This window comes from Bos mutus, chromosome 11 (genome assembly GCF_027580195.1).
Source record: "Bos mutus isolate GX-2022 chromosome 11, NWIPB_WYAK_1.1, whole genome shotgun sequence".
In the NCBI taxonomy this organism is placed as follows: Eukaryota; Metazoa; Chordata; class Mammalia; order Artiodactyla; family Bovidae; genus Bos; species Bos mutus.
Genome location: NC_091627.1, coordinates 86653352 through 86675736, shown reverse-complemented (window position 1 = coordinate 86675736; position 22385 = coordinate 86653352). Strand labels below are relative to the sequence as shown.

The 22385-nt window shown below is 40.7% G+C and overlaps 1 long non-coding RNA gene across 2 annotated transcripts in view; it reads left to right on the top strand.

Annotated features, from left to right (window-relative positions):
• The first annotated feature begins 856 nt into the window (after positions 1–856).
• Positions 857–22385, top strand: part of LOC138990003 (uncharacterized) — a 77866-nt gene continuing 56337 nt past the window's right edge. For both annotated transcript variants that reach the window (XR_011466193.1, XR_011466194.1), the window contains exons 1-2: positions 857–1260; positions 1353–1409. This is a non-coding gene — a long non-coding RNA (uncharacterized lncRNA). The remainder of the gene's footprint in view (positions 1261–1352; positions 1410–22385) is intronic.

The following is a 22385-nucleotide window of genomic DNA, read 5'->3' as shown; positions in this document are numbered from 1 at the left end:
GTAGTAACCACAGGGTTTTGATCTATTACCTGTAGCTTCCAAGGCGTTTCCCTCTGTTATATCTTCTTCTGTTTGCTAGTCTCTTCAGTATCTGGTTTCTGCCCTGACACAAAGGGGACGGTGGAGGACACTTTTTTTTTTTTTTTAGGCTTACTTGTTCAGTCGTGCTGTGGGGAGGGAGGGATGGATGCTGCAAACAAATAACACTGGCGCGGGCTCGCAGTGCCTCAGCCACCCTGGGGCTGCCCCTGCTCACGGCGCGTGTAGCCACCCTGCCCACACTGCTCGGGCTCTAGGTTGTTCCGCCGGGAACAATCTGCTGCAGGCCCTGGGTTGCATGCACCTCCCAGGTCCAAGCCGCTCAGGTTCAGGCACTCGGGTAGTCCTCAGAGGCGCAGACTCAGTTGGGCCTGCGTTTTGTGCTCTTCCCAGGTCCGAGCAGCTCAGGTGATGAGGTGTTTGGCGAGCGCCAATGCTGCGACTTATCGCCTCCCCGCCACTTGGTTATCTGGGTGTAAAACCGGCGCACCTTCTCAGGCAGATGTTGACCGTCCAGACCCCCAAGAAGTTTTAGTTAGCAAAGAAGCCTGCTTACAGTTTTATTGATAATGTCTCTCTGGGGCTGCGATTGCCCCCTTCCGGCTCTGGCTGCCTGTCACAGGAGGGGGAAGGTCTGCAGCCGGCTATCTCTGTTCAGTCCTTTGTTCCGTGCGCAGGCCTGGCGGTCTTAGGTTAGGGCTGGCTTTTCGCGTGGTAGATATCCCACAGTCTGGTTTGCTAGCCCAAATTATTTCGCTCAGATAGCGCTCAGGGTATTCAGGCCAGATTCTTACTCTCAGCGATGCAGCCTGCGCCGCGCCTCCCTGCCCAGCCCCCGCTTGCTAATGGCGGATGCAGGCGTCTGCGCTGCTTCTCCGCTGGAGGAGTTACCGTAGGGCTCGCAATCTGCGAGTTTTAATTGTTTATTTATTTTTTCTCCCTGTTATGTTGCCCTCTGTGCTTCCAAAGCTCGGCACAGATTCAGCAATGAGAAGGTTTCCTGGTGTTTGGAAACTTCTCTCTTTTTAAGATTCCCTTCCCGGGACGGAACTCCGTCCCTCCCTGAAAGAGAAACTTTAAACGGTTTCTTAGAATTTTTAACATACAAAGAAAGTGAATTTGATATTAAACGTGAATTTCTTTGGGCTTTTCATGTTTTTAGCCTAATGTTTGTAAAGGGATTTAATTTGAGGATTTTAATTTCTTTCTAGGAACTTCATGGTAAGCAGGCTTAAATTTATACATAGAGTGTCTAGCGTATTTGGAGTGTTTTTTTTCTTTTTTTCTTAAAGGATTTTCTTTGTGTTTTGCAGAACTATTGGTAATATATTTTGGACACTGTGGATGGACTAAAGTGAAAATAGAATAAGGTATGAATGTTTTCCCTTGGATGAAAAGTGGCATTGGGATCAATTTAATTGGTGAACTCCTAGGGACTATTTTAGAGCCTTCTGGGGGCAAAACTGGGGGCAAAACATTGTTCAGCAGAATCTTTATTAATAATATAGGTGCTAATATGCTCTGTATCTGTTTTACTCCTTTCTCTATATAAATTTAGAACTTTGGCAGAAGAGAGAGTGTGATTTATTGGGTCCTCTCAAGCTCCAGTAATGTTTTTCATAAGTATATTACTCAACAATGTTATAACACTGGATAAAAATAAATCCTTTTTTATTATTTGGTTAGTATCAGGACGTTTAAAATGACTTCCTTCCCACTTCACCCACCATTTCCCAGCCCAAGGTTTAAAATCATTAAATTGAGAGAAATTCATAAGCACTCCAAGTTCATTTCTCATCCAATGGCTGATTCCTTCCAGAAACTCTAGCAGCATCCCTGCAATAAAATAAAATTAGATCAAAAGTATTATCAGTTTGGTGGGTGTTATCAGCAACAGCTGAGTTCTGTCTCAGAGGAACAGTTGAGTTCCTCTGTCCTCAAACAGAGGAGTTCAAGGATACTTCTTTTGATAGTAGGGAAGAATCTGGATGCTCCTCAATGCTCTGGCAAGTGTTTCCCTATCTAAGGCTGATAAGGAAAAGAACAAGAACGGCTTAACCAATTGTTTAATGATTGTTTTGCTCTATCTGATTTTCTGAGTAGAAAAGATTTAATGGAGTAACTGCTGCTGCTGCTGCTGCTGCGGCTAAGTCGCTTCAGTCGTGTCTGACTCTGTGCGACTCCATAGACGGCAGCCCACCAGGCTCCCCCATCCCTGGGATTCTCCAGGCAAGAACGCTGGAGTGCCATTTCCTTCTCCAACGCATGAAAGTGAAAAGTGAAAGTGAAGTCGCTCAGTTGTGTCCAACTCTAGCGACCCCATGGACTGCAGCCTACCAGGCTCCTCTGTCCATGGGATTTTCTAGGCAAAAGTACTGGAGTGGGGTACCATTGCCTTCTCCGAATGGAGTAACTAGGACTGCTGAAAAGGCAAGTTGATGTCATTCTATGACAAGTAGAATAAGTAGATCTTTGTTCTTGACTGGTAGCATAGGAGTGTTGAAGCCCACTGCATTGATCTGCCTTAGCCTAAAGTTTTGTCTCTGGGACTGAATTCCTGTACAAGCCTGGAGTTACTTGTTGGGGATGGTTATTCCTTTTTGTAGATGAGGACACTGACCTTGAGAAGCTGGGTGGGATAATGTCTGTAAGGTACTTAGAGCACTCAATAAATCAGAGCTGGAGTGAAGACATTACCTTACAATGTAAACTTTTATCAAGTAAGCACATTGCCAATGGGCTTGGAAAAGACAGAACAGTTTATATAGGGTTTTGTGTGGCATATTACAAATCATATGCACTCACTATCTGTGTATTAAGAAATTAAGAGATGACTTTCAACATTCTTAACTCCCCTCCCTCCTCTCAGTTTGGTCATACTAGAGCCTTAACAATTATATTTCCTCCTAATGTATGGCTATATTACTGTAATTTCCATTTGTGCAGACCCATATCATTCTGAAATTTAAGACTTGCTTTTCTTTAATATATCATTGGCTGCATATATTATCTTTTGCTGAATTCTCTGTTCTGACCATCTCTATACTTTGCTATCCTGCTAACTTGTGCTATGATGGTGGGAAGGATTTTGTAATAGCGAGAGAAGAGTAATAGCATCTGAAAAGGATTCTCCATAACCCAGTTCTATGGTGCTCCTGAAGCATCCACATTGTACTGCTGAAGTAACTCAGGATTTTACTATTTGCCTATATCCTATGTACTGTTATGTTCAAAGTGAAGCTCTCAAAATGGTCTATGTGAAAACAAAAGAACTACTATTTACATTTAGTTTTTAATTTCTTCCTTTAAAAATTCTAAATTTAGTATATTTTAACATATAGTATCCATATATATTTTATAAATAATATACAGATACTGTGAATACCTAACACACATTATTTTTAACTGATGGGACAGTAATTAAAACAAAATTTGGAGACCACTGGTATAGATTATATTTGCAGAGTTGATCATTATCAACTCTAATATATTAATAAAGGCAAAACTCATCTTTAGTAATAAGATTATCCAAAGTTTACATATCATTTATATCCAGTAATAGCTGAACTTCTATTACTCAGATTTTTATTTTTTTAAATTTTATTTGTTTATTTTAAAATTTTAATTGGAGGCTAATTACTTTACAATATTGTGGTGGTTTTTGCCATACACTAACATGAATCAGCTATAGGTGTACATGTGTTCCCCATCCTGAACCCCCCCGCCACCTCCCTCTCCATCCCATCCCTCAGGGTCATCCCAGTGCACCAGCCCTGAGCACCCTGTCTCATGCAGCAAACCTGGGCTGGCGATCTGTTGCACATATGATAATATATATGTTTCAATGCTATTCTCTCAAATCATCCCACCCTTGCCATCTCCCAGAGTCCAGAAGTCTGTTCTTTACATTTGTGTCTCTTTTCCTGTCTCGCATATGGGGTCATCGTTACCATCTTTCTAAATTCTATATATATGCGTTAGTATACTGTATTGGTGTTTTTCTTTCTGACTTACTTCACTCTGAATAATAGGCTCCAGTTTCATCTACCTTATTAGAACTGATTCAAATGCATTCTTTTTAATAGCTGAGTAATATTCCGTTGTGTATATGTACCATAGCTTTTTTAACCATTTGCCTGCCGATGGACATCTAGGTTGCTTCCATGTCCTGGCTATTATAAACAGTGCTGTGATACACACTGGGGTATACGTGTCTCTTTCCATTCTGGTTTCCTTGGTGTGTATGCCCACCAGTGGGATTGCTGGGTTGTATGGCAGTTTTATTTCCAGTTTTTTAAGGAATCTCCACACTGTTCTCCATAGTGGCTGTACTAGTTTGCATTCCCACCAACAGTGTAAGAGGCTTCCCTTTTCTCCACACCCTCTCCAGCATTTATTGTTTGTAGACTTTTTGATAGCAGCCATTATGACTGGCGTGAGCTGGTACTTCATTGTGGTTTTGATTTGCATTTCTCTGATAATGAGTGATGTTGAGCATCTTTTTCATCTGTTTGTTAGCCATCTGTATGTCTTCTTTGGAGAAATGTCTGTTTAGTTCTTTGGCCCATTTTTTGATTGGGTCGCTTATTTTTCTGGAATTGAGCTGCAGGAGTTGCTTGTATATTTTTGAGACTAATTCTTTGTCAGTTGCTTCATTTGCTATTATTTTCTCCCATTCTGAAGGCTGTCTTTTCACCTTGCTTATAGATTGCTTCATTGTGCAAAAGTTTTTAAGTTTAATTAGGTCCCATTTGTTTATTTTTGCTTTTATTTCCATTATTCTGGAAGGTGGGTCATAGAGGATCCGGCTATGATTTACGTCAGAAAGTATTTTGCCTATGTTTTCCTCTAGGAGTTTTATAGTTTCTGGTCTTATATTTAGATCTTTAATCCATTTTGAGTTTATTTTTGTATATGGTGTTAGAAAGTGTTCTAGTTTCATTCTTTTACAAGTGGTTGACCAGATTTCCCAGCACCACTTGTTAAAGAGATCATCTTTTCTCCATTGTATATTCTTGCCTCCTTTGTCAAAGATAAGGTGTCCATAGATGCATGGATTTATCTCTGGGCTTTCTATTTTGTTCCATTGATCTATATTTCTGTCTTAGTGCCAGTACCATACTGTCTTGATGACTATAGCTTTGTAGTAGAGACTGAAGTCAGGCAGGTTGATTCCTTCAGTTCCATTCTTCTTTCTCAAGATTGCTTTGGCTATTCGAGGTTTTTTGTATTTCCAGACAAATTGCGAAATTATTTGTTCTAGTTCTCTGAAAAATGCCTTTGGTAGCTTGATAGGGATTGCATTGAATCTATAAATTGCTTTGGGTAGTATACTCATTTTCACTATATTGATTCTTCCGATCCATGAACATGGTATATTTCTCCATCTATTTGTATCATCTTTGATTTCTTTCATCAGTGTTTTATAGTTTTCTATATATAGTTCTTTTGTTTCTTTAGGTAGCTTTATTTCTAAGTATTTTCTTCTTTTCATCGCAGTGGTGAATGGAATTTTTTCCTTAATTTCTCTTTCTGTTTTCTCATTGTTAGTGTGTAGGAATGCAAGAGATTTCTGCGTGTTAATTTTATATCTTGCAAGTTTACTATATTCATTGATTAGCTCTAGTAATTTTCTGATGGAGTCTTTAGGATTTTCTATGTAGAGGATCATGTCATCTGCAAATAATGAGAGTTTTACTTCTTCTTTTCCAATCTCAATTCCTTTTATTTCTTTTTCTTCTCTGATTGCTGTGGCCAAAACTTCCAAAACTATGTTGAATAGTAGTGGTGAGAGTGAGCATCCTTGTCTTGTTCCTGGCTTTAGGGGAAATGCTTTCAATTTTTCACCATTGAGGATAATGTTTGCTGTGGGTTTATCATATATGGCTTTTATTATGTTGAGGTATGTTCCTTCTATGCCTATTTTCTGGAGAGTTTTTATCGTAAATGGATGTTGAATTTTGTCAAAGGCTTTCTCTACATCTATTGAGATAATCATATGACTTTATCTTTAAATTCGTTAATGTGGTGTATTACATTGACTGATTTGAGAATATTGAAGAATCCTTGCATCCCTGGGATAAAGCCCACTTGGTCATGATGTATGATCTTTTTAATACGTTGTTGGATTCTGTTTGCTTGAATTTTGTTAAGGATTTTTGCATCTATGTTCATCAGTGATATTGGCCTATAATTTTCTTGTTTTGTGGCATCTTTGTCTGGTTTTGGTATTAGGGTGATGGTGGCCTCATAGAATGAGTTTGAAAATTTACCTTCCTCTGTAATTTTCTGGAAGAGTTTGAGTAGGATAGGTATTAGCTCTTTTCTAAATTTTTGGTAGAATTCAGCTGTGAAGCCATCTGGTCCTGGGCTTTTGTTTGTTGGAAGGTTTCTGATTACAGTTTCGATTTCTGTGCTTGTGATGGGTCTGTTAAGATTTTCTATTTTTTCCTGGTTCAGTTTTGGAAAGTTATACTTTTCTAAGAATTTGTCCATTTCTTCTAAGTTGTCCATTTTATTGGCATATAGTTGCTGATAGTAGTCTCTTATGATCCTTTGTATTTCTGTGTTGTCTGTTGTGATCTCTCCATTTTCATTTCTAATTTTGTTGGTTTGATTCTTCTCCCTTTTTTTCTTGATGAGTCTGGCTAATGGTTTGTCAATTTATCTTCTCAAAGAACCAGCTTTTAGCTTTATTGATTTTTGCTATGGTCTCCTTTGTTTCTTTTGCATTTATTTCTGCCCTAATTTTTATGATTTCTTTCCTTCTACTAACCCTGGGGTTCTTCATTTCTTCTTTTTCTAGTTGTTTTAGGTGTAGAGTTAGGTTATTTATTTGATTTTTTTCCTTCTTCTTGAGGTAAGCTTGTATTGCCATGAAACTTCCCCTTAACACTGCTTTTACTGAATGCCATGGGTTTGGGTTGTTGTGTTTTCATTTTCATTCGTTTCTATGCATATTTTGATTTCTTTTTTGATTTCTTCTATGATTTGTTGTTTATTCAGAAGTGTGTTGTTTAGCCTCCATATGTTTGTATTTTAATAGTTTTTTTTCCTGTAGTTGACATCTAATCTTACCACATTGTGATCAGAAAAGATGCTTGAGATGATTTCAGTTTTTTTGAATTTACCAAGGCTAGATTTATGGCCCAGGATGTGATCTATCCTGGAGAAAGTTCCGTGTGCACTTGAGAAAAAGGTAAAATTCATTGTTTTGGGGTGAAATGTCCTGTAGATTTCAATTAGGTCTAACTGGTCTATTGTATCGTTTAAAGTTTGTGTTTCCTTGCTAATTTTCTGTTTAGTTGATCTATCCATAAGTGTGAGTAGGGTATTAAAGTCTCCCACTATTATTGTGTTACTGTTAATTTCCCTTTTCATACTTGTTAGCATTTACCTTACATATTGCAGTGCTCCTATGTTGGGTGCATATATATTTGTAATTGTTATATCTTCTTCTTGGATTGATCCTTTGATCATTATGTAGTATCCTTATTTGTCTCTTTTCACAGCCTTTATTTCAAAGTCTATTTTATCTGATATGAGTATTGCTATTCCTGCTTTATTTTGTCTCCATTTGCATGAAATATCTTTTTCCAGCCCTTCACTTTCAGTCTGTATGTATCCCCTGTTTTGAGGTGGGTCTCTTGTAGACAGCATATATAGGGGTCTTGTTTTTGTATCCATTCAACCAGTCTTTGTCTTTTGGTTGGAGCATTCAACCCATTTACATTTAAGGTAATTATTGATAAGTATGATCCCATTGCCATTTACTTTGTTGTTTTGGGTTCAAGTTTATAAACCTTTTCTGTGTTTCCTGTCTAGAGAAGATCCTTTAGCATTTGTTGAAGAGCTGTTTTAGCGGTGCTGAATTCTCTCAGCTTTTGCTTGTCTTTAAAGCTTTTGATTTCTCCTTCATATTTGAATGAGATTCTTGCTGGGTACAGTAATCTGGGTTGTAGATTTTTCTCTTTCATCACTTTAAGTATGTCCTGTCATTCCCTCCTGGCCTGAAGAGTTTCTATTGAAAGATCAGCAGTTATCCTTATGGGAATCCCCTTGTGTGTTATTTGTTGTTTTTCCCTTGCTGCTTTTACTACTTATTCTTTGTGTTTGATCTTCGTTAATTTGATTAATATGTGTCTTGGGGTGTTTCGCCTTGGGTTTATCCTGTTTGGGACTCTCTGGGTTTCTTGGACTTGGGTGGCTATTTCCTTCCCCATTTTAGGGAAATTTTCAACTATTATCTCCTCAACTATTTTCTCATGGTCTTTCTTTTTGTCTTCGTCTTCTGGGACTCCTATGATTCGAATATTGGGGTGTTTAACATTGTCCCAGAGGCCTCTGAGGTTGTCCTCATTTCTTTTAATTCTTTTTTCTTTTTTCCTCTTTGCTTCATTTATTTCCACCATTCTATCTTCCACCTCACTTATCCTATCTTCTGCCTCAATTATTCTACTGTTGGTTCCCTCCAGAGTGCTTTTGATGTCAGTTATTGCATTATTCATTATTGATTATTATTGACTCTTTTTTATTTCTTCTAGGTCCTTGTTAAACTTTTCTTGCATCTTTTCAATCATTGTATCCAGACTATTTACCTGTAACTCCATTTTGTTTTCAAGATTTTGGATCATTTTTACTATCATTATTTGAATTCTTTGTCAGGTAGACTCCCTATCTCCTCCTCTTTTGTTTGGTTTGGTGGGCTTTTATCGTGTTCCTTTACCTGTTGAATATTTCTCTGCCTTTTCATCTTGTTTATATTGCTGTGTTTGGGGTGGCCTTTCTGTATGCTGGAAGTTTGTGGTTCCTCTTTATTGTGGAAGGTTCCTTCCTGTGGGTGGGGTTGGATGAGTGGCTTGTCAAGGTTTCCTGGTGAGGGAAGCTTGCGTTGGTGTTCTGGTGGGTAGAGCTGGATCTCTTCTCTCTCGAGTGGAATGAAGTGTCCAGTAGTGAGTTTTGAGGTGTCTATGGGTTTGGTGTGACTTTTGGCCATCTGTATTTTAATGCTCAGGGTTATGTTCCTGCTTTGTTGGAGAATTAGCTTGGTATGTCTTGATCTGTAACTTGTTGGCTCTTGGGTGGAGCTTGGTTTCAGTGTAGGTATGGAGGCTTTTGGATGAGCTCTTGTCGATGAATGTTCCCTGGAATCAGGAGTTTTCTGGTGTTCTCAAGTTTTGGATTTAAGCCTCCTGCCTCTGGCTTTCAGTCTATTCTTACAGTAGTCTCAAGACTTCTCCATGCATTCAGCACTGATGATAAAACATCTAGGTTAATGGTGTAAAGATTCTCCACAGCGAGGGACTCCCAGAGTTACATGGAGAGTTACATGGAGAAGAGAAGAGGGAGGAGAGAGATAGAGGTGACCAGGAGGAGAAGAGGGGGAATCAAAAGGGGAGAGAGAAATCTAGCCAGTAATCAATTCCCTATTTGCTCTCCACAGTCTGGAACACTCAGAGAGGTTCATGGAGTTACATAGAGAAGAGGAGAAAGAGGAAGGAGATAGAGGTGACCAGGAGGAAAGGAGGGGGAGTCAAAAGAAGAGAGACCAATCTAGCCAGTAATCAGTTCCCTAAGTGTTCTCCACAGCCTGAAACACCCAAAGAGATTCACAGGGTTAATTAGAGAAGAGAAAGGGGAGGGAGGAGATAGAGGTGACCTGGGGGAGAAAAAGGAGAGTCAAAAAGGAAGAGAGCAATTAAGCCAGTAATCACACTCCAAGTAAAAATGGGTGCTGAAGATTGGATTCTTAAAGGTACAAAATTGATAACACATACCAAAAAGCAAAGATTAAAAATCTAGAGTAGAGGTTAGACTCTCAAAAATACAATATTAAAAAACCAAAATAAAATTGCAAAAATTATTAAAAAAATATATATATATGAAATTTGCTTTAAAAACAGGGTCTTATTTTTTGCAAGGTAATAGTAGGTTTTAAAAATGAAAATTAAAGGAGTAATAAAGAACTTAAAAATTCAAAAAAATTTAAAAATGATAATAGTAAAATATATCTAGGAATTTCTCTGGAGCTGTTGAGGGCAGTGTGTGGTCAGTTCAGTTTCAGATAGTTCCTTATTCCAGCTTAAGCTTCTTTTCAAGGTTTATAGGCCCCTTCCAATGTAGTCAGTGCTAATTACAGGGTTTTAATCTGTTGCACCTTTCACTTCCAAAGCAGTTCCCTCTTCTTTGTTTATTTTGGCTTCTTCTATTTGCAAGTCTCTTCAGTGTCTAATTTCCGCCCTGACACAAGGGGGCGGAGGTGGTCATTTATTTAGGCTCTCTTGTTCAATTGTGCTGCGGGGAGGGAGGAACACTGCAAACAAATATCACTGGCGTGTGTGGGGAGTGCTCACAGTGTCTGGGCCACACTGGGTTTGCCCCCACTCACGGCGTGTGCTTTCCTGGTCTACACTGCTCAGGCTCCAGGTTGCTCTGTAGGGGAACTGTCTAAGCGAGCCCTGGGTTGCTTGCACTTCCCAGGTCTAAGCTGCTCAGGTTCAGTTTCTTGGGTACTCCACAAAGGCCCAGATTTGGTTGGGCATGCATTTTGTGTCCTTCCCAGGTCTGAGCAGCTCAGGTGACTGGGTGCTTGGCGAACGCACTCTCCTCAGGTGGAGCCGTAGGTCTTATCACCTCCCTGGTCCCAGCCCCTTGATTTCCTGGATGTGCAGTGGGAGCACCTTCTCAGGTGTGCTGTGTGTCTCCTCTGGAGAGCCGATCTCTGGCTGCAACCCTCCTGGTGGATGTCAACCGTCCAGGATCCCAGGAAGACTTAGTTAGCAACTGGGAGCCTGCTTGCAGTTTAGTAGAAGATGCCATCTCTGGGACCGAGTTTGCCCCTTGCCTTCTGGCTCTGGCTGTTGCCCGCCTGCCTCTCTGCCTCTGGTGGGGGATGGGCCGGTCCGATGCCAGCTAGCTCTCCTCTGGTATTTGCTCAGTTCTTTGTTCTGTGAGCTGGCCAGGCAGTGCCTTAGGGTTAGAGCTTTTCGTGGGAAAGTTCTCTCTCTCTCTGGCTATCCCACAGTTTGGGTTGCTATCTCACATTAGCTCCCTCAGATTGTCCTCAGGGCGTTCGGGCCTGGTCCTTACCCTAAAGCAACGCAGCCTGTGTGTCCCTGTTCAGCCCCCGCTTGCTGGTGGCTGACGCAAGCGTCTGGGCTACTTCTCTGCTGGGAGTTGCGGTTAGGCGCGTACTCTGTGGGTTTTATTTATTTTTTCCTCCCAGTTATGTTGCCCTCTGATATTCCAAAACTCCTCACAGACCCACAGGTGAGAGGGTTTCCTGGTGTTTGGAAACTTCTCCTCTTTTATGACTCCCTCCCCAGGACGGGTCTCTGTCCCTAACTCCTTTGTCTCTCTTTTTATCTTTAATATTTTGTTCTACCTCCTTTCGAAGACAATGGGCTGCGTTTCTGGGTGTCTGGTGTCCTCCACCTGCATTCAGAAGTTGTTTTGTGGTATTTTCTCAGCGTTCAAATGATCTTTTGATGAATTTGTGGGGGAGAAAGTAGTCTCCCCATCCTATTCCTCTGCCATCTTAGGACCGCCCCCTCCTACTCAAATTTTTTAATTTTTTTTTTTTTTTAAATCATGCCTAAATTGTTTGGTAGCAATAAATAAACTGAAAAAGTGTTAAGTAGAAAGGAGACAGGACTAAATCTCTTCAGAGATGTTGTTGTTCAGTCACTCAGTTGTGTCTGACTCTTTGCAACCCCATGGACTGCAGCATGCCAGACTTCCCTGTCCTTCACCATCTACTGGAGCTTGCTCAAACTCAAGTCCATTGATTCAGTGATGCCATCCAACCATCTCATCCTCTGTCATCCCCTTCTCCTCCTGCCTTCAATCTTTCCCAGCATCAGGGCCTTTTCTAATGAGTCAGCTCTTTGTATCAGGTGGCCAAAGTATTGGAGCTTCATCTTCAACATCAGCCTTTCAAATGAATATTCAGGACTGATTTCCTTTAGGATTGACTGGTTTGATTTCCTTGCTGTTGAAGGGACTCTCAAGAGTCTTTTCCAACACCACAGTTCAAAAGCATCAGTTCTTTGACACTCAGCTTTCTTTATGATCCAACTCTCACATCCATACATGACCACTGGAAAAACCATAGCTTTGACTGCACGGATCTTTGTTGGTAAAGTAATGTCTCTGATTTTTAATATGCTATGTTGGTCATAGCTTTTCTTCCAAGGAGCAAGTGCCTTTTAATTTCATGGCCGCAGTCACCATCTGTGGAGATTTTGGAGCCCAAGAAAATAAAGTTTGCCACTGTTTCCATTGTTTCACCATCTATTATTTGCCATGAAGTGATGGGAACAGATGTCATGATCTTCTTTTTTTTGAATGTTGAGTTTTAAGAGATACTAGTTAGCAAAATTTTGAAGGAAAAATACTTTTTTTTTTTTTTTTTAAACTTTTTCCCTAAAATGAAGTATCCCAGGGTGGTATGAAATGTATTTCTAAGAGATTCACATAGAAGTTTCAAACGTCACACCCTAATTTAAAAACAGACTTTCATTTAAATGTCTATTTTGGTTTTCCAAATGCAAAAGAGAGTTTGTCTCTTTTAAGCTCGTAAGTGGGGAAGAGAGGAGGAACCAAGGAGATTGGAGGTGATTCCCAGTGGAGAGAAAAGGTAACTGTAGTATTAAGAGAAAGAAGCCAGCCATAAAAGGAAGAAAAAGAACTGAAGTTCACCCCTTCTTGTGAAATTTTAAAATTTTCTGCAGTGTGGGAGAGCATTCAATATGGTCTGAAGTATGGGAGCTCCCTGTGGTAAAGATGGTCTGAAGTATGTGAGAGAATTCATGATGGCTACTGTCTTAGTTTCCTTGGGCTGTTGTAACAAAGGACCACGAGCTGAGTTGCTTAAACAATGGAAATCTGATCTCTCAAAGTTCTTGAGGCTGAAAGTCTGAAATCTGAAAGGTGTTGGTAGAGACATACTCCTTCCAAATTCTCCAGGGAGAGATCCTTCCTTGACTCTTGAAACTTCTGGTAGCCCAGGTCTTCCTTGACTTATGGCAGCCTCACCCCTGTCTCTGTCTCCTCACCATTTTCCCTCTTCATCTCTGTTCAAATTTCACTCTTCTTGTAAAGCTATCAGTCATTCTGGATTCGATTCTACTCTAGTATGGCACCATCTTAGCCAATTACACTCTCAGTAACCTTGTATCCAAATTCTGAGGTATTGGTTGTCATTTTTTTTTTTTTTTTGGTGGCGGGGCAGGGTGGGTGGTGGTTGGAAATACAACACATAACAGCTGTTGAGTGTTCTATAGTTTCTTGGGAGGAGAGAGGGAGGGATCATGTAGTGATTTTGGATTTTCAGGCTGTGAGTGGGAGGTGAACTATAAAGCATGGGAATGGAGTGGAGATGATTAGACATTCTAAGTCAGGACATGAACTTGGAGATCAGGAAAAACACTGTGGGGAATTAGGGAAGAGAGAAGTTGCCCACATTCATTGCTAGCTATCACATTAATATTAAATCGATGCTCTTGTTCATTAACCTTGTGGAGTAGTCCTGGAAGGTTTGTTTGCAAGTGGGTGGGTGAGTGGATAAGTGAGGGCCACTGTTAACCGGACTCTTCCTCCCCTTGCTGCAAGGCCACACTCCCTCTGCCTGGCTGCTGCCCAGTCTATTTAGCACATAATCAATGCTGATTGATGCCATTTCAGTTGTTATATCTCTTAAATAACACCCCTGGGAATAACTATTTAAATAAATTATCACTCTAAGTAGTGAGGTGGAGTCAACACAGGAAAAAAATTTTTTTAGAGTTATTTAAAAAAAATAATTTATTTTTGGCTGTGCTGGCTGTTCATTGCTGCATGTGTTTTTCTCTAGTTTTGGGGATGGCTGGGAGGGCCATTGTTTGTTGCAGTGCATCAGCTTCTCACTGAGGTGGCTTCTCTTGTTGCGGCACGTGGGCTCAATAGTTGTGGTTCCCGGACTCTAGAGCACAGGCTCAATAGTTGTGGTGCAAGGGCTTAGTTGCTCTGAAGCATGTGGGATCCTCCTGGATCAGGGACGGAACCTATGTTTCCTGCATTGGCAGGAGGTTTCTTTACCACTGAGTCACCAGAGAAGCCCAGGAAAAATTTTTAAAAAATTGGTGGTAAAAGGAAGGTTATGGTGGTTTGATGTGAGAACATGTTATTTTATTTTAAAATTTTATTAAATATTTTTAACTTTAATTTTTAAATGATGGACATTTGAATGTGTTTATTGCCCAACGGGAGGTCTTAAGACCCTGCTGTGGGCAGGAGAGTTTGGGGTCAGGCACATCTGGGCTGGGTTAACACTGGAAGGCAAGTAAGTGTTCTTATTTGGGAACATTTAACATTTTACTCAAGGCCTGACCTTTTCTCAAGTGTCCTCCAGGCTCTGAGACAGGGGAGCTTGGATGAGTGTCCTAATTCATGGATGCTTTCTTAGTTTGGAATCCACCCTGGCCATCTGGCAGGCAAGGATATGACTGTTTTCTCCTCATGGGGACCATGGCGCTCGGGCATGCTCACACATACTACTGCCAGGGGCAAGCAGCTTGGGAGAAGCCAGGGCCATTCTTGATTTCCTTCTTGTTTTTCTATCCTTCAGTGGCCAACTGACCTAGTTTTCAATGGGAATAAAGGACCTATTGGCTTGATTTAATATTTTTACCAGAATAATTTTATCTAAGAGCTTTATGCTTTTGAGTTAATAGAATTTATTTTAAAATTAGATCTTCCTTCTACCAACTCTGGGTTTAATTCTTCTTTTTCTAGTTCTTTGAGGTATAAAATTAGGATGTCTATTCTTTTTTTTCTTTTTTAATAGAGGCATTTATTGTGACAACCTTCGTTCTTAGAATTGCTTTTGCTGCATCCCCTAAAGTTTGGTATGTTGTACTTGTGTTTTCATTTGAGTCAAGATACTTTTAGATTTCCCTGTTGATTTCTTCTTTGATCCATTGATTCTTCAGGAGCATTCTGTTTAATCATGACATATTTGTGAATTTTTCAGTTTTCCTCTTTGGATTGATTTCTAGTTTCATACCATCCCCAGTTTCTGAGCTTTTCTCTGAGTGAATTGCTCCATATATATTTGTAAATTTGTTTCATGAGTGGAGGGAATTTTATGAGCTTACTGTGCTGTCATCTTGGTTCCTATTAAATTCTAAATCTATCTTATTATTTTTATAACAAATTAATATATTGCAATTCAAGAAATTTTTGAAAATTGAAAAATAGAAAAAATTACACTAAGTATTACCATCCTTCTCCGGGAGGAGGGGGTGACAACAGAGGACGAGATGGTTGGATGACATCACCAGCTCAATGGACATTGAGTTTGAGCAAGCCCTGAGAGATGGTGAGGGACAAGGAAGCCTGGTGTGCTGCAGTCTATAGGGTTGAAAAGAGTCGGACATGACTGGAAAACAACAAGAATTACTATCCATAAAAAAACTACAGTTAGTGGTTGACTTCTTTCTTTGCATTGTCAATATAGTTATGATTATACTGCATCAACAAAATTTTTCCCTGTCTTAAAAAATTTGTTATAACATAAACACTTTCCATGTTATCGCAAGTTCTTTATAAACATTTTGGTGGGTGCATAACATTCAACCATGTGAATGTGTGACATCTTATATAACTACTCACCTATTTTGCCATCACATAAAATTGTGGGCACTGTCAAGGACATTCTTGTGCAGTGTGAACAGGATAACTGGAGAACTTGACGACAATGTGTACATCTGTGTTGAGAAACAGTGTCCCCTAGGAGATGCACCAACTTTGGGGTAGAGCCCATGTAAGAAGGCTAGTTCTTTAGCTAGTTCCTTAGCTCTCATGGGACTCTGATCCTGCCTGGGAAGGGACCTGGGGATTGATTAGGATAGGAGACAGCAAAGTGGCTCTAGAGACTGTTTACTAGTCAACAGTATTTTCTTATAGTTTTAATTTAGGTCATACAAAACACACTGTCTTGTAGCTCTTGTACTCAGAAGACTAGAGGTAAGATTTCATTGACCCTCAATTTCCTTAATGACTCTTTATAGAGAAGCTATGCTTACTATTTGTCCCTTTAACAGTGAAGTGTCTTGGATTGGCGAAAGAAACTGAAGAAGATACAAATAAATGGAAAGATATCCCATGTTTATAGGATTAGAAGAGTTAAAATTGTTTAACTGTCCATACTATCCACAAACATCCATAGATTCAATGCAATCCTTATCAAAATTCCAATGGCATTTTTTAATAGAAATTTTAAAAAATACTGAAATTCATATCGAATTACAAAGATTTCACGTAACAATTTTGAGAAAGAAGAACAAAGCTGGCAGCATCACATTCCTGATTTCAAACTATACTGCAAACAATATGCTTAGAACAATATGTTACTAGCATAGAAACAGACATGTAGATCAATGGAACACTATTGAGAGTCCAGGAATAAACCCATACATGTATGGTTAACTAACATTGACTAGGGAGTATTCACTCAATGGGTAAAGAATAGCCTCTTTAATAAATGGTGTTGGAAAAATTGGATATACTCATGCAAAAGAATGAAACTGTACCACTGTGATACACCATACACAAATTTCAACTCAAAATGAATTAAAGACTTGAACATAAAACCTGAGACCTTAGAATTCCTAGGAAAAAACAGAGAATTTGCTTCTCAACATTGCAGTATTATTCACAATAGCCAAGACTTGGAAGCAACCTAAGTGTCCAACTATGGATGAGGGAAAAAGAAGATGTGAGATATACACATACACACACAGAGGATTATTATTCAGCCATAAAAAGGGAAATCCTGCTGTTTGTGATGACATGGATAGATCTTGAGGGCATTATGCTAAGTGAAATAAGTTAGAAAGAGAAAGACAAATACTATACAATCTCACTTATATGTGGAACCTAAAAATATTGGACTCTACCGAAACAGAGACAATGGTAGTTGTCAGGGGCTGAGTAGAGGAAACGGGGAGATGCTGATCAAAATGTACAGTTTTTTTTTAGTTCAAATGTATAAGAAATAGTACAGTACAGAGACGTTCTATATGCAGGCTGAGTGATATTCCTGCATGGGTTGGTGGAGCTTTTGAGACTCCAACAAGATAATGATGTAAGGGTCTCAGCAAAGGGCCCCATGTCTAGGAGAATGGGGGCAGGAGAGTGAGGTGGGCTGAACCAGGAGGCTGTGTCCAGGTCACCCAGGGTCACTAGAGGACTTTGCTTTTTGCCAGAACAATGTGAAACAACTACAGGAAAATGTACAAACTTTTGATTGTAAGATGAGTAAGGTCCAGGAATCTGGTGTATAGCACAGTGACTTTAGTTAACAATACTGTGTTATAAAGCTGGAAGTTACTCTGAGAATCGAGCTTTCATATTCTCACCATAACAACAAACTGGTAATTGTATTAGTTAAGTATATATTATTGTGGTAGACATTTCACAATATATACATGTATCAGAGTCACATTGTACACCTTAAACTTACACAGTATGTCAATTATATATCATTAAAGCTGGAGAAAATCCGCTAACTAACCAAACAGAAAGAAAACCCAGTGAAGTGTCTTGCTATGTTCTCAGGTCACCCTCGATGTTTGAATGACTGCTCCAGTTTCTCTCTTACTCAACGTAAAGGATGAATTTTGTGAGTTATTCTAGGAGATCACCACTAGGAGATGCACAAGACTCAAGGAAGTCACAGAAAGCAAAGCTAGATGATTTTTTTTGTTCCAGGTTTATTTGAGTTTTGCAGGCTCCTTTTGTTCTAAATCTATTGAAAACTGAGGGCAAAATATCGGTTTCGCAGATCCCATTAACTCCCCAAAGTGAAAAAGTGGTTTTGCCCTTCGTTTGACCTAGTGAAACAGATGGAAGGAAAGGGCAAACCAGACTCCCTGTGATAAGGATAATAATAAATGCAGCACTCGATTACTTTTAGGGAGATGTGAACACTGTTTTGCCCCTTTGCTATTTGACCAGGAGATGATGATGATGGCAATGCAAATGGCTAACATTTATTGTGTTTTTACTTTGCTTCCTGCCAACAAATTTATATCCTTTGTTACCTTTTGTTCCCATATACGTTGTTTCAGTTCATAGATACAACAGTGTTATTATCTGCATTTTGCAGATGAGAAAACAGAAGCCTAGAGAAGTCAAGGAACTTAACCCAAGTTACCCACAAAGTAAGCAGCTGAACTGCAATTTAAACTCAAATCTCTGACCCCAAAGCTCTGACCCCTTAACTCTAAAGGGGTTGAACTATAAACTATCAGTTCAGTTCAATTCAGTCGCTCAGTCGTGTCTGACTGTCTGTGACCCCATGAACCGCAGCATGCCAGGCCTCCCTGTCCATCACCAACTCCCGAAGTCTACCCAAACCCATGTCCATTGAGTCGGTGATGCCATCCAACCATCTCATCCTCTGTTGTCCCCTTCTCCTCCTGCCCTCAATGTTTCCCAGCATCAGCTTCCTGGCTGTTTTCCCAACTTGATAAATGAGAATCCATGTGATAGAGGTTAAGCCAGTTACAGGACTTGTGCTGGGTTCCAGATGGCTCACAGAGATGTTTAGACTTGGTGTTCATTCTCCTGATCCAGAGGTTTCCAGTTCTTTGTCGTGTAGGCTCATCTGAAAAGGGACATGAGGGAAGAAAGAGGAAGAGGTGGGACTTTTTGGTAGGGATACACTAAGGGGATCTTAACACAGAGGAAAAGCCAGAAGGCTGCTGGTTGGCAGACCCTTCTATCATCAGGTCCTTGTGGGCTACAGCCACCTTGACCCTGGCTTGGGTCATGAACTAACTGGAGACTGTCTACATTTTGGTGTTGGGTAGAACAACCCACTCCAGTGATCTTGCCTGGAGAATCCCAGGGGTGGGGGAGCCTGGTGGGCTGCCGTCTATGGGGTCGCACAGAGTCAGACACGACTGAAGTGACTTAGCAGCAGCAGCAGAACAAGCTGGGGCAGATGGGGCAGCTTGAACAAAAATGTGTAACCTTGTCTGACCCCTCCTGGCTTTGGAACTGCCTGGTCAACAGTGGGTGGCAGCAATTCCTTCCTGGAAGGGACAGGTGCTTTGGGTTCCTTTCTGCCACTCTTGCTTTATTTTGTCCATAGTGCTGGAACACAAAGTTTGATGATCTTATTATCTTATTCCTGTGTTTGTAGGGATTTGTTTTACTCTGCCTAGTCTTCTATCCCCTTGCTGCTTGTCTTCATGAGAGAGGCTCACAGTTGTCACTCAGGCAACCTTCACACTTACCCCACCACATCCTTGCCATCATAATCAGCTGCCTTTGCATGGAGACTTCACCCCCACAGTGATCCAAGACTTCACCCCCACAGTGATCCAAGACTTTACCCTCACAGTGATCCAAGACTGAAGCTTGGCAGAGCCTCCTCCTGTGGTGGGTTAAGACACTGTCCCAGGGGTCTCTTCTGTAATATACTGCACTGAACTACAGGGAGAGGTGGCATATTTATCTTCTCTGGAGGGGATGAGGGGACAGACTAGCTAGTTGAAATCCTTAATTCTCTGGGAGGGCTGCTCTCTGATAGAGAGGAGTGGATTCTGGGGCAATGAGAAGGGGTCCCCAGTATTTCTATCTGTAAATTATGAATGAGAAAACCAGGCTCTAAATCCTTTCTTCCTTCCTTTCTTCTTCTTCTTTTTTTCTAATAGACTTGTAGGCACACAGGCATGTATTTCAGTTACAGTCAACAGTTTCGGTGACCTTTGTAACTTAAAAAACTATTGGACTATGGGAGGTAGTAAAGCTAGAATTAGAATAGAGCTGGCTCAACTAGTGTATAAACCATTCTGGCTGCCAGTTTCGTTTTCTGAAAATTAAAGATTTGGACAAGGAGAACTTTTGGAAATTTTAAGACTTGTTAATTCCAGCATTCTATTTTGGGGAAAAAGTGGAAATTTCAAGCTGACTTTTGGGGTAAGACAATGATATAAATCTTTAAAAACATAAAGTGGAGAAGGGTGTGGGGGTGGGTCTTTAATTTCCTGGATTTTCGTGGATTCAAAGAGTCAACTCTTGTCACAGCCACCTACGGGGTATAACCCATTATAGGTTTCTAAGCTGAATCCACATAGAATACTCTTCAGACTTGTGTGGTAGTTGTACAAAGCTGACCATTTATAACCTGCTGGGGCTTACTTATGTGTCTTAAACACTCTTAAGACAAATAAATTGTCCTAGTGGTCTATATTTGGTGCCTTTTTTTTTTTTGCATCCCGGTGTACAGAGCTGGACTGAGCTGGCTGCTTGTTCTTGATGCAAATAAATATAATGGCCCAATTGTCTCCTCATGCCAGGGGGCGGACTTTGAGCACACCCAGAGCCCTGTGGGAGCCAACAGAAGGGAGGTGGCTATTTGGACATTTAGTCTGTAATGGAGACAAGTTAACGATCCTGCCTGGGGCATTCCAGAGCTTACTTAAGGATAAAATTGGACTCAAATTCTTCACCAGGGCTTGTAAGTTCTGTGCAATGCAGGATGGGGTGAGAGTGTAGTTAAGCACACATCCTAAAGGCATTTTAGCCTGTGAGGAAATGGCAAATCCCCTCTGTGATTTGAAAATCCCCTCTATTTTAGTATGTGGCAAGACATTGCCTTGAAAACACTGACTGCGCTGTGAGGCAGAGGGGATCAGACAAAGGCATTAGTGACTTGGTACACTTTTTGTCAAATGATGAAGCAAGGCAGGGCCTTCAGATACAAGAGGGACTAGGTCAGGAATGAGGGAGATCCATGGAAAGAACAGGTAAAAAAGAGGTGAGGGAAGAATGTACACCGCCAGGAGTGAAGTCTGTTGTAAACGGTGTATGAATATGGGCTTACCTGTAGTAACAGATGCAAGCATAAAGTTAATAATTGGAAAAACTGGGGAGGCAGGTATATGAAAACTCTATACTTTTCCCCAAATTTCTGTAAACCTAAAACATCTTCCTCAATAGAGTCTACTACTTAAAGAGACAGAGGAAGAGAGAGAGAAGGGAAAAAGAAGAAGAGGAAGAAGAAAGAAGAAGGAAAGAGAAGAAGGCTGTGGGAAAGCAGAGAGCCCTTGTCTAGGGTTGATGTGTTAAGTCTAATTGAGTGGAAAGCAGAGAAGTTTCTCAATGAGTTGGAGAGATAAAGTAGAATGTACCCTTGGCAGGAGAGAAAATGCAACGTTGGTTAGAATTTCCACAGAATCAAGGGAGCTGGGCTGCAACAAGATCAGTGCACTCAGAGAGGAGAACTTGCATCTGGCATCAAAAAGGACCATCATTCTGTGAAACTGAGTGGGAGCTAGACCTCAGGAGAAACACGTGGATGGTCCGATTAGCAACAGTAATGACACTCAATTCAGTTCAGTAGCTCAGTCGTGTCCGACTCTTTGTGAACCCATGAATTGCAGCACGCCAAGCCTCCCTGTCCATCACCAACTCCTGGAGTTCACCAGGACTCACGTCCATCGAGTCAGTGATGCCATCCAGCCATCTCATCCTCTGTCGTCCCCTTCTCCTCCTGCCCCCAATCCCTCCCAGCATCAGAGTCTTTTCCAATGAGTCAACTCTTCACATGAGGTGGCCAAAGGACTGGAGTTTCAGCTTTAGCATCATTCCTTCCAAAGAACACCCAGGGCTGATCTCCTTCAGAATGGACTGGTTGGATCTCCTTGCAGTCCAAGGGACTCTCAAGAGTCTTCTCCAACACCACAGTTCAAAAGCATCAATTCTTTGGCGCTCAGCCTTCTTCACAGTCCAACTCTCACATCCATACATGACCACAGGAAAAACCATAGCCTTGACTAGACGGACCTTTGTTGGCAAAGTAATGTCTCTGCTTTTGAATATGCTATCTAAGTTGGTCATAAGTTTCCTTCCAAGGAGTAAGCGTCTTTTAATTTCATGGCTGCAGTCACCATCTGCACTGATTTTGGAGCCTAAAAAAAGAAAGTCTGACACTGTTTCCACTGTTTCCCCATCTATTTCCCATGAAGTGATGGGACTGGATGCCATGATCTTCATTTTCTGAATGTTGAGCTTTAAGCCAACTTTTTCACTCTCCTTTTTCACTTTCATCAAGAGGCTTTTGAGTTCCTCTTCACTTTCTGCCATAAGGGTGGTGTCATCTGCGTATCCGAGGTTATTGATATTTCTCCCGGCAATCTTGATTCCAGCTTGAGCTTCTTCCACTCCAGTGTTTCTCATGATGTACTCTGCATATAAGTTAAATAAACAGGGTGACAATATACAGCCTTGACGTACTCCTTTTCCTATTTGGAACCAGTCTGTTGTTCCATGTTCAGTTCTAACTGTTGCTTCCT